The sequence below is a fragment of the Armigeres subalbatus genome, chromosome 3 (genome assembly GCF_024139115.2).
Source record: "Armigeres subalbatus isolate Guangzhou_Male chromosome 3, GZ_Asu_2, whole genome shotgun sequence".
Classification (NCBI taxonomy): domain Eukaryota; kingdom Metazoa; phylum Arthropoda; class Insecta; order Diptera; family Culicidae; genus Armigeres; species Armigeres subalbatus.
Genome location: NC_085141.1, coordinates 145,260,385 through 145,273,643, shown reverse-complemented (window position 1 = coordinate 145,273,643; position 13,259 = coordinate 145,260,385). Strand labels below are relative to the sequence as shown.

Below are 13,259 nucleotides of genomic sequence, written 5' to 3'. Positions count from 1 at the left end.
CAGCAGAAATTGGTAGGCGCAGGTACTCGTTCCATTACACAGCAAAACACTAACGCGCCAGAACGAGGATCTCCAGTTAGCCTCGCGAGCAGAGGCGTTGCACTGCCCATCCGAAAATGGTGAGTTCGTTCCTTCTCAAGTGGGAAAAATTCTCGACTATCAGGACATGGTACAAATAAAAAGGTTTTGAATAATAATTGATTTAGCCAGATCATGTTCCATGTACGAACGTAGAACCCAAAAGATGAAGAACTACGAAGACCACAATCAATGGCGAAGCTGAAGTCTGTAAGGGCAACTCGGTCCATCGAATGACCCATATTAGTCATGTAAATCGGCACTGGCGCGCGCCAACTTGCGCCCATAAGCAGACATCATACAACAATAACAAACGGATTTATCGCTTTGTCACGACTCAATCCGGCCGACTGGCGCGCGACGTCCGTTCTACACGGTCAGTGATCATCAGCTTCATAAGTGCATGCATGCATCGAACGGATGACCTCCGGGAGCTTCAGCGTCTCGTTTTGCTTCCATCAATTCCCGAGAAAAGGATGATATATTTATTCCGAAAGGCATGCCATAAAGCAAAGCAAAAACCATTCCTTATTTGGATCGCAAGTGACGCGGGTGAAGCACGCCATGGTGGACTCACTTGTCGATGGCGAGCTATGAAGAAAGGAGTGGCGGCGGACTCTTTTTGCTTCTTAAAAAAAACCGTTTCGAGAATTGAAAGCACATAAACTCGAACGAGCGCCAACACCTATTGAATGCAAATGAGCTGATTCTTGTCGCCAATTTATAATTTACCGCGCGACACTATCTTTATTTTGTTTAGTGAATTGAGCTGACCGATGCAGATCTTTAGCCCCACAGACAGGCTGCAAATCGCGCGGAGATGGCGGTAAATTGTTTAGTGTTTTATTAGCGACTTTTTTTTATGGAAGTGTGATTGTCATTTCCCCCGGAGCGAAATGTTAAATCAATATGTGCTTGACCTGTGACATATCGCCGTTTATGGTACACCTAATGCAAACAGTAAAAGATGCTTGAACGAAGTGGCGCCAGCACTTTCAACGTAAAGCTTGTGTTGAATTTCCATGAAGTACCAAATAGACAAATGATAAGATTGTATCGCTTTGAAGCCAAAATGAAACCTTACTGACGTGCAGTAACTCCAAGCACTAGACGATGGTGAAGAAGCCTTTGGTGACGCGAAAGATGAAACACAATGTTTTTGGGAGCCTCTTCATCACGTAAAAGACGTGATCCTTGAACGTTAGCTGTGTAGACAGAATAACGCCAAGCTCTTTTACAAAGTCCACTCGTTTAATAGACGTGCCATCGAGCTTGTAATTGAAAACTAGAGGCTGGTGTACACGAATGGAAGAAATCACCGCACATTTGCTGGGATTGACAACCATTTGGTTAAATGTGCACTATACCACGAGTGAATTGGTATCTTGTTGTAGGTGTATCACATCATAGATAGATTGGATCAGTATACGTATTGCTTTATGACAGATGCGACAGTCGATGATTCTGGAGTTAGTTGTTGACATCTTTATAGTATAAAAAGGAGATCAAAGGACCTACCCTACATGGGTTAGGAATTCCTGAAGTAGATAAATATTCGGTAGACTACTTACAAACAATCAGTTTCAGTGAGATAGGAATTGAAACAGGGCCAGAAGGAATCCGATAATGCCAAGTCTTTCCGATACCGCAGATATGTGAATGGATATAAAAGAGGTGCGTTTGCGTTTTTCCCCACAAAGCTGTCGGAAGATTAGTAGCCGAGGATCTGCATGATAAACCCATGTTGAGTAAAGGGTGGTTCTGTTGTCACCAGCTCAAAACAATTTGATATGGCGCACAAGGACGAGATACCACGATAAATGTTCACATCTTTTCAATCGTCCTTCTTGTACAACAAGTCGGTTTTTCAAACCGACGGTAAAAAAAATCACCAGACACTAGACACCGATTTGTCGAATTTCACTTGAAAAGGAGCAAGTAAAAGTTCGAAATCTTTTTGTAACGCAGACGAAGTGCCGCCTGAACTAGGATTTATAGACGATTTTTTACTGTGAAGTAGTTGTAAGGGTCATTGAAGGATTTTAAATCTACCGAAAATGTGACCCAAGTGTTATCGGTAGAAGGAACGTTATTAACAGCCTCGGCATTTTTGGCATTAGTGATGTCTTTATTACAGAGGGTACTCGCAAAGTTGTCTATCTGTTGAGAGATGGCTTCGGATGTAGAGGCGTCTTCATTGGCCATAGTTATTGCTATAGGGAGCCTAGACTGTTTCCTCTAATTTCAGTTTGGTAGTGACAAGTGACATCCAACATTCAACCAATAGTCAGTCCTTTACAAATTTGTCGGCTCTCAATTGTGTACGTCGGCATTGTTGTGTTTGGTGTCAAAATTGTACTTCAGCTTGGCATATTGATACATACTTTGAAATCTTTTCATTTTATTGTACATGCACTGCACATATAGAAAAACAAATGTAGAGAAAACTGGGGTAATATGCATACCCGGGGCAAAATGACCCTTTGATGTTTTTAACCCTTAAAGACGCAAGGCGATTTTTTTTTTAGAATTCGTCGAAAATATTTTTACCGTCACCATCAAATTCATTCACTTTAAACGTATTTTCGGTTTGTTGTTTCAAAACAACATTGCGAATGTAGAAGTTCGGATTTTGAACTACGAATCTAGCAGTAAACATTCTTGAAAGTATGTCTGAAACACGACCAAAAAGACCAAAAGGTCGTTTTGCCCCGGTGGTGCATTTTACCCCAGTTTACCCATACGAAACATACACGAAAACTAATACACATAAAGGTAATGCCAAAACTAGTGTAAATTTAAAAGATATTATCGCCTGAATATATGCAATTTCCATTGCATTAAGTTACTCACTCTCAAAAGCCTCGCACATAGGATACGTTTGCGTTGCGTTTGACAGTTTTCCCATGGGAAATGTGTCAAATGCAACGCAAACGTATCCTATGTGCGGGGCTCTTAACTTTCATCTACTCAGTGACTGAGTAAAATTGGATAACCGTCTCCTTTCTTCCCACGGAAATGTTACTCAATTTCCGTCCAAAGGAGGACTACTCATTAGAAAGGAGGACTACTCATTGTTTTGAGTAGTCCCGCTTTAGACAGAATTTGAGTAAAATTTCCGTGGGAAGAGGCAATACAATTTTACTCAGTCACTTAGTAATTGAAAGATAGCGTGCTGCTTATACAATTTGGTGACAAAATGCTACAGAAATTGCATACCGTTCTGACTCAAATTCCGAACATGACTCGTATTCAGAACACTCGCTTTTAAATGGCCATTTTGGCTTTATTCGTTTAATTTTCTCCACAAGAACTCGAATTCGTTTGTAATCTTGATCCTCAGTATGGAAAACCGATGTTCGGAATATGCGTTATGTTCGGGATTTGAATCAAAATTGTACAATTAAGGCAAATATGTTGGACAATTTTTGGCGTTTTTATTTTTTACGCGCTGATAAGTTTTTGTTATTTTTTTTCTGTGTGAATTTAACATTTTGCAGTTAGATTTATTTAAAAAAAAAACAGATTAATCCACCTAGCGATGGTGATGTCTTTCTCGTGCGTTATAAAATAAAATAAGATAGGTCAAAAAAGCACTCCAGGGAAATAGATTTCATTATTTCCATCATTTCTCATTTATTAGCATTCATTTCAATGCACTGCAAAAATACTTAAAAAAAAATATGCAAAAAACTATGTTTTGTCAATAACTCCGGAACGCAATGTCCGATCGGTCTAATTTTTAATAAGGTCTAACTAGGCCACAATCTGCGTCGAATGCAACTTGTTGCGATAAAATCGGATAAAGTTACGTTTGATCATCAATCGGCTATTGAGCATCAGGTGGCAAATTTTGTTTGGAAGTTCGGTGCCTGCATGGCCGAGCGTCGGATCAAAACAAAAACGGGTCAATAACGAAACTATCTAATGAGTATCGATGCAAGTGAATGTAAAATGAAAATTATTTCCGTGTTTAACTAGTGGATGAACTACTTTCATACAAGCTCATAATGAGTTTGGCATCAGTTGTTGACTTATTTGTATAAAAAAATTGCCGTTAGGCCATCGAATAAGGTGGTAGGTCGCTTGATTGACTGAGACAAAAATCTTAAAATTCATGGAATAAATTAAATATCAAAGATTATTTCTTGCTTTACCAACTTCAATGTGGATCGTCCACTACAGTACACTGTTCTACAACACCCCATTCATATACGCTTCAGCACCGATCATCGAAATGCGCAAACAAGATTTCATGTTTCCATCGACTAAAAAAATAACAATTTTCCTACCTTCTTTTATTGGATAACAGACCAATTTTTATTGGCATTCCGTCCCCAACTGGAACATTGACATCATTAGCAGTGCAGTTTTTAAGTCGAATCACAACCCTGAATTCTGAGAGAACTTTAATTCTGAGAACTGTATGACTGAAGTTCCAGAGGAATTCTGGTCAAAACAATCGAAAAACTTCTACATCTAATTCCAAAAAAGCCAAAAACAGAAATTATTATGAGGGAATCGCATATCCTAGAGCTATCTCGACTGAAATTCACCATCTTCATCCCGACTTCCGATGAAATCTTAGACACGATTCTTAAAGGAATTTTAGACCAGTTTTCGATAAATGCGAAAAAAAACAGATGATAAACGATGATAAACCAGAAACTGTAATCTACAATTTTCTAATCTGGCTTTATGATAGAAATACATATATCTGGTTAATCCATTGGCGTAACTAGCCCAATGCTTTCATCTTTTTTCTTTATTGTGAGATTTTTGAAAATTCTCGAACATTTTACTACCTTATTAAGTTATCTTAGAGGTAATGTGATCAGGGTTTGCATCCAAAGGAGAATGAGCAAATCTCTCACTTATCATGTCTGTATACACCCTCGATAGGTAGTATACAGTGAGAGACGTTTTTTGGTAGCTGTTACGATAATGAACTGATTCGGGGGGCTACAACGCCCTCCCCCCAGAGACAACATTTTGAGAAGATATTTTTTTTCGAACCCTCTCAAATGAAAAAAAATGTTCAGAAAACCTCCCCAGACCAATTTTCTGGCTACGCCACTGCCTCCAAGCATACCGAACGGAACCTCCAGGGATTCTGAAGGCAATCCACCAGATATACCGACAGGAAGGTTCCATGGATTCCGATGGGAATGTTCCAGGAGTTCCAACGGGAATGATTCAGAGGTTCCGTCGGAAATCCAACAGGAATTTCAGAGTGAATGTTCCAGGGATTTCGTAGGCAATGTTCCAGAGATGTAGAAACAAAGAATTCCGAAACAATCTGTCAAGGGACTTCAAATTAATCCTCCAGGGATTCTGAAAAGAATCCTTTAGCGAATAGGAAGGGAATCTTCGAAAGATGTTGAAGCAAATCTTCGAGAGATTCCAAAGCAAATCATCGAAGGACTTCGAAGCAAATCGTTGAATGATTCCGAAGCAATTCTTCGACGTATTTCAAAGCGAATAATTGAGGGATTCCGAGGCAAAGCGTCAAGAGACTCCGAATTAAATCTTGAAGCAAATCGTCGAGGGATTCCGAAGCAAATCGTCAGGGGGGTTCTGAAGCAAATCATTGAGGAATTCCGAGGCAAAACGTCGAGAGACTCTGAATTAAATCTTCCAGGGATTCCGAAGCAAATCATCGAAATATTCTGAACTAAATCTTCAAGGAATTCCGAAACGAATCTCGGAACGATTCCGAAACAAGTCTTTGGACAACTCCGGAGGAATTCCGAAGCAAATCAACGACAGTTTTTGAAGCAGACTTCCATGGATTATAAAAGGTACCCCCCACTGATTCCCAAGCGTATGCCTCAACGATACTGAAAGAAATCCAGTGTGAATTCCTCTGGATGCCGGTTGGAATACATCGATGATTCTGAAAAGATTTTTTTTGAGATTCCAATGAAAATTCTTCTCAGATTCTGATGGGAATTCCTCTTGGATTCTGAAGAGAATCCTACTCGGATGCTGATGGGAACTGTTGAGATTATCATGCTGCTAGGCAAACGGAAGTTTACGTGAAAACTGTCAATCCAGTCCGTGATGGTTAACCACATGTCTTTGACTGCTGGCGTAGTACCACGATTGCTTTGATTGATATTTCGGTGGCTCTCCGTTGTTTATATCAAGCTTACTATATGCTTTCACATCAATTAGATATTCCCTTTTCATAATTAACATCAAGTGCAATTTCACTGCACTGGAATCTTTCTCAGAAATGAGAAACAAGCTCATTTGTCTTCAACTCATTTCATTATGAATATGGGTGAATATGGGATATAACTCTTTTGTCTTCAAACTTTATCAGCAATTCATTATTTTTTTATATGATGAAAATTGATGTCACTGCTAACTAACTTCTCAAATCCTAAGGGGGGCTATTTTTTGTAGAAAGTCACCCATACAAAAAATTAGCGAAAAAAATCTAAAAAATATAAATTTGTTCTCATCCCTTTTGTAGATTTGATAGTTTCGATAAAGGGTTGGCTTGATTTTTTTTGTTGCGTACACAGACAAAAAATTTCATGGTAAAAGTTACTATTTCGTAGACTACGCCTTGTTTTTGAAACGACCATGGGCGTAGCAAGGATTTCGAGAAGGGGGGGCAACTTTTTTGGTCTTCCAAATCGTAGTTTTATAGTAGTTTTATAAAAACACATGAATATTAACACATGAAACCAAATCCAAACCAAATCGAAACAATAATGATTAAAACAATAATGGATTTAAAAATGCGTGATTTATTGCTCATCAGATATTTTTAAATAAAGTGAGAAAAATATTAACGAACTTAGTATTCAGAAAGAATATAAATCGGCTATAACAATTATTATAAAAATCCTGCATTCTTCCATAAGTTTAAGAAAACTAGAACCATACATCTGAATTTCTAAACAAATCCTCTCTGAAATAATATTTATTATAAAATAGGCAGAAAAATCAATATGCAAGCTTTCTCCAGGAATTCCTTCGACAATTGCTCCTGGCATTCTATCCGAAATTCTATCAGGGATTCTTTAGGAATGCCTCCAGCAACTTCTTCGGCAGTGTCTTCAGGAATTCCGCCATAAAATTTGCCGGGAATTGATCCGAAAATTCCACCATTATTTACTCCAAGAAAATCTTCACGAACTTCTTTATAAGTTCTGCAGAATTCCCTGCAAAAATTCAAATAATTTCGAGCCGTTTCCCATAATTTTTAAGAATAAGAATATTCCGTGGAAATTCCGCAGAAAATATTCCTAAGAAATTCACGAAAAATCTTCGAATTTCTTGTGTAAATTCCATAAAATTTTCCGTGAATTGTTTCGAATTATTTCTTGTGAAAATTTCAAAGAATTTCTCCAGGAATTCCACCGGAAATTTATACAGAAATTATACCGAAAATGAAATCAACAATGGAATTTTCGGAGGAGTTCCTAGATTAATTCGCAATGAAATCCTGAAAGAATTCCGGAGGAAACTTCAAGATTTCCACTGAGAGATCCTCCAGGAGTTTTTTTCGAAAATTCCTCCTGGAATTCTTCCAGGAGTTCCACCGGCATTTCCACCAAGAATTTCTCTAGAATTTCCTTCGAGAATTATTCCGGTAGTTCTATCGGCAGTTCCTCTGAAAATTCTTCCGGGAATTTCGGCAGAATTGGAATTTATTTAGGCTTCTTCAGGAATTTATATAGATTTTCCACCAGAAGCTCCTCCGAGAATTTATCTGCGAACTCCTCAGGGAATTCTCCGGGAGGTCCTCTGATGATGATGATGGTCCAGCTACAAACCCCAACAAAGGTTTCAGCTAGACGAGATTTGTCTATAAGATGAACTCTCTTGTTTCCGAGAATGCTTCTGGTAGTTTCCCCGGGGTTCTTTTGAAAATTCTCCCGGGAGTTTCTTTTCTTCCAGAAAATTTCTTCGAGAGTTCCTCCGGGAATTCCACCCGCAATTCATCCGGGAGTTTTTCCGAGAATTCCTCCGCTATTCCAGGAAATTATTCAGGCTTTTTTTCAGGAAATCATTTAGGCTTTCTTCAGAAATTAAGCTGGAAATTCCTCCCGAAGTTCTTCCGATAGTTTCTCTGGGATCTCATCCGGGAGGTCCTCTAGGAATTCTTCTAGGAGTTAATCCTGAAATTCCTCCGAGATCTTACGGGAGCTCCTCCGGCAGTTCCTTCGGGAATTCCTCCGGGAGATCCACCAGCAGTTTCTACGAGAATCCCTCCGGGAGTTTTACCTGCAATTTCTCCGGGTGTTTCTCTGAAAAGGAACTCCCAGAGTAATTTCCGGAGGAACTCCCGGGGGATTTTCTATAGGAATTTCCGGAGAAATTATCAGAGGAATTCTCGGAGGAACTGCCGGTAGAACTTTTGGAGGAATTTATTGAAAAATTACAGGAAGAATTTCCGTAGGAAATCCTGGAGGAACTCTCGTAAGAATTCTAGGATGAACTCCCAAAGGAATTTCCGTAAGAATTCCAGGAGGAACTCCTGGAAGAATTCTTAAAAGAACCTCCCGGAGGAATTCCCGTAAGAACTCCCAGAGAAATTCTCCGAGAAACTTCTGGAGGAATTTGTTGATAAATGCTTAAAGAAATGCTAAATGAATTCCTGGAAGAAAGCCTGATTGCATTCCCGAAGGAACTACTGGTGGAACTTCAGAGGAACATCCGGTGGAATACCCTAGAGGAAGAGAAAAATATTTTTGAAGGAACTTCCAAAATCCCATTTCCCGTGCAATTCCTGCCAAATATCGTCCAGGAATTCCCTGTAAAGTTCCTGGAGGTATTACCGGAGAATTTCTTGGATAAACTCCTGGAAGAACTCCCGGAGGAACTCCCATAAGTACTTCCGGAGGAGTTCCCACATAGAAGTCCTGAAATAATTCTTAGAGAAGTTCCTAAAGGAATTTCCAAAAAAATATCTGAAGGAATTCCCAGAAAAATACCAGGAGGAATTAATGCAGAAATTCCCAGATGAAATCCTGAAAGTATTCCCAGATTAATTGCTGAAGAAAATCTCTGCGGATTGTTCCGAAGAAATTTCTGGAAGAACTCTTGGCAGATATCCGAGTAAATTCCGAGTGAAGTCCGGAAGGAATTCTAGTACACTTCCGCGGAAAATCTCCCGGAGAAATTCCTGAAGGAATTCCTGGAGAAAACCTGAAGAAACTCCCGAAAAAATACCTGTAAAAATTTCTGGGGAAATACTTGGACGAATTCCAGGAGAAGTTCATGAAGATATTTCTAGAGGATTTCTTGAAGGATATTCTGAAGTAATTGCCAAAAAAAATTCCAGATTGGAATGCTAGATGATTTCGCTATTGAATGTTTGGAGGTATTCCCGGAAATTTTCCTGGAAGTAATCCCGTAGGAATTAAAGGAAGAGTTCCGAGAGGAATGCCCGGAGAAGTTCCTAGATGAATTTCCGAAGGAATTTCTTATAGATTTACAAGTGAAATTAAGGAGGAGGAATAAGGAGGAATTACAATTACAAGAGAAGGATTTTCGAACGATTTTCAGAGGAATTTGTGGATAACTTTCCGGAGGAATTTAGAAGTTCCCAGGGGAGCTTCTAGAAGGATTTCAAGGAGAATTTTTGAGCCCAAAATGTTTCGAGTTGTTTTGAACTTTCATATATTATGAATCCTGGATGCCCTAATAAGTTTTGGGAATTTTTTGAATTTCAACCACCTATTTCTGTATATGCAAACTTGTATGTACAATACGCTAGTTTAGATATGGCTTCTTTCATAGTAGTATCTTCACCAAAAAATATGCCAATGGCTATTCAGAGCTTTGGCAAGACATATCTGAGGAAATTATTTCGAAATCTTTTCCATGAGTTACTACAGATAGTTCATTAGGAATTTCGCCCGCTCATCGAAACGTGTCACCCAGGTGGGGAGAAAATTCTGTCCAAGTTTGTCATTGACAAAGAATGCTTGACTCTATCCAACGTGTTGGAAAACATCAATTCATTGCTTGTTATTGGTATTGGTATTGTTATTGGTATTATTATTTTTGCGTGAACTTAACGCATTTCACAATACACCCAGGTTTTTTTTACACGGTTGGAATTCATTAATTCCGTGGGGTTAACTCATTGTTTCATTGACGCTGTAGGTCTTAAACGACTAAAACCAAACCGTGTAAAAAAAACCTGGGTGGATATATCATAGAAATACTAATTACATTTTTAAAATTTAGTTATAAATTTTCATAATATGTTGAATGCAATTTTTAATTAATAATATGTTGTTTAATAATATGTTGAATGCAATTTTTGGTGACGACATAAATCGAACGCCCAATGGTCGTTGGATACATATCGTTACGGATAATGATTTGAAACTACCACTGCATCAAACATCCCACATCTGTCTTAGACTCATTCTTGCAATTGCTAATGTAGGCAAGGGGTGGTTATTTAGACACCTACCTACAAAGAATAATTATATGACCTCTCGCGGAAGATTTGGTCTAATTAAGTATCGATAAAAAGATTATCGACCAGAGATGGAATGGATAATGATTTATAGTTTCGACCAGTTGGAATTCGCTATACTTGTCAGAAATAATCTATTTACCATATAAATTTTCCTTTATTGCAGAATAGTAGAAACTTTTTATCCTAATGTATCGATATTGTGAAATCCAAGGCAATTCTGTCACGCCACCAATTCCCTTTAACTAAAATAACTCTTAGCTGATGGAAAACTTCTCCAATAACAGTTTCTTGAATATAAATCATATTTACAGTCAAAAGCACAATGTATTACCCTACGCTAAAGCAAATCAATGCTAATTTTAGAACATATCCAAGGCATGTTAATAAAAATAAACATCAAAATATCAAGATCATAAATTTGTCAGCAGCATTTCGCTTTGAAGGATAGCAATGAGTGCGCACAGCAACCCATTCGTCGAAAACCAATTGCTCACGGAGAACAACTACACCCTGGCGCTGCTCCTCCACCCAAGTACCGAACCTCTTCCAAACAGTCGTTCATAGTTCCTGTGCATAATATTGTGCGCACGGCGTTGACCACCGCCGGCGTCGGCGCTCGCATATGTGCGCACGTAGGATGAAAGAAATTTTCCCAGCGCAAACGCAGTAGGTCGATTTCCTAAAACGAAGACGATTCACACGAAGTTGCTGACTGCTGCCACTGCGAGGCGTGAATGCTTATAAATAACTAATCCCGCATCGTGAACTGTCAACAGGTATTCGAAATTCTGCGCCAGTGGACCACCGGCAATCGTTTGGGATGGGTGTCCGGCCATCCATTCGAGCGAGTCATGTACCGGTTAGACCTGAAGGGATCATGGCTCGGGCTGACTGGGTGGCTGTATGATGCAAGACCTTGTGCAAGACCAATCTGATTGCATTCTCAAAACGCGCCCGGGCCGATCCGTTGTAACGAGGGAAAAGGGCGGGGTGGTATCCTGAGACAACACAAACAAAGCATGGTGTGTTCGATTTCATAATCCCATAACAACACACTCGGCTCGACCATACGAGAATGGATTAAACAATCACGAAGATTGAAGCCAGAGCACGGAGCTGCAAACTAAAAATAACTCTCAAGTTTCGTTACGGGCCGTTTGGCGGTTTCTCGGCAAAAAATACATCTGACCAGACACAAGATTTGTACATTCCGCGCACGAACCGACCAGCCAACCGAAAGATCTGTGTGGCATATTGAGAGAAAAATATTTAAAAATAGTCCCATAAATTCTGACACACACCGCAGAACGGCTGAAACGGTCACACGAGAAGAGATGAAGGAAGCTTATAAGTTATAAAAATACTCTTGTAAGTGCAGTTCATTGACTAGATTGAGGTGTTTTCTTGCTGCATGTCAATTGCACTGACTACCGGCCGATGACTAAGAGCTTCAGCCAAATAACTTAACCACCCCGGTGCATTCAAATGCACCCACCATGCTGGTCTCATGTACCCGGTTCTAAAATGGTGTTAGTGTTTTGCAAATGATACCAATCCTTGCGGTGTCCTCTCGTGAAGTCCTGTTGCGCACGATCAGCTGATCCGTCCTCTGCCGAGCACACACAACACTTCACCGATAAGACAGCCCTGCTGCACACTCGTGTCCCCTTCACCGTAGCCACTTTTCCACAGAACTTTGCACTGCATGTCTTCCAAAACCACATTCACTCTTCAATCACATTTCCCTCACTTTATTCAACCCAATCAAAACTCCAAAAAATCTAATCGAACGAAAATCAATTCCCGTACACTAAAGTTCGATTCCCAGCAACCCAAAACCAAAGGAAAAACCACGCACTCTCGAGTCTTCAACAAGCAGAAAATCCTCGAGCAGCGACGAGATTTACTTACACTTGAATCCGCGAGTTAAACAGTTTAAAGGCGAACTGAGAAACGTTCGCAAGCGTTTTTTGATAGTGGCGCACGGTTTTGCGCGAGTCGAGACCGCGTGCACCAACACAAACCTGCAACCCGGTGCGTGTCCTGATGTTGCACAACGAAAGCAGCGCGCGCGAGCGTACCTACACAGGGGCAGTCGTGCCGGCATATCGTACGGACACGGGATGTTCGTCGCGGAACCGAACACCCCACCGCCATAGAACGGGCCGGGCCGAACAGGCTGGCGCGAACCCCCACCACCGGTTTTCCCGAGCCGAGGAAAATTCCCACCACCATTCATTCCGAATTATATGCCTACACGAAATAGCGAGGTGTCGTGTTCTTCTGCACTTTCCGATCGTTGTCGATCGTCGTGATACGCACGACGTGTGAAAAGGCAGCAATCTGGTGGCAGCCAGGAACTGGGGTGGCGGCGGCGTTGAGGTGCAGTTCTGTAAATAAAGAACACACGGGACGAGACAAAATTTGATTGGAGATCCATGAAACATTGAATGACGTCATGGTGCATGAATTCCTCTACATTGAATAAAATCGTGTGCCAAAATTGATTAAGGATAATACACGGGCACATTTATTCCTAATTCTGCATTATATGAGAAGAAAAATATTAAGAAAAAAATCAATTCATGCATAATTTGCTAATTTGAAAGTATTTTTTATTGTCTTTATTAAGGAAACTTTCAGCCCTAGGCTGGCTCGTCTCCGAATTTGAAAGTTGTTAGAAAGTAGTTACAGAACAATCTGATCAATAATTATTTAGGTCTAT

At 40.0% G+C, this 13,259-nt stretch overlaps 1 protein-coding gene across 7 annotated transcripts in view; it reads right to left on the bottom strand.

The window, feature by feature from the left end:
- LOC134227607 (tropomyosin-2) overlaps nt 1–12,603 on the bottom strand; it is a 129,953-nt gene extending 117,350 nt beyond the window's left edge. For 4 of the 7 annotated variants that reach the window (XM_062709221.1, XM_062709218.1, XM_062709212.1 and 1 more), the window contains exon 1: nt 12,446–12,603. The gene's annotated coding sequence lies outside the window, so the exon portion shown is untranslated. Of the gene's footprint in view, nt 1–12,284 lie in introns of all 7 variants that reach the window. The other 3 variants (XM_062709213.1, XM_062709215.1, XM_062709214.1) reach the window with 3 other exon arrangements.
- Nucleotides 12,604–13,259: the final 656 nt, after the last annotated feature.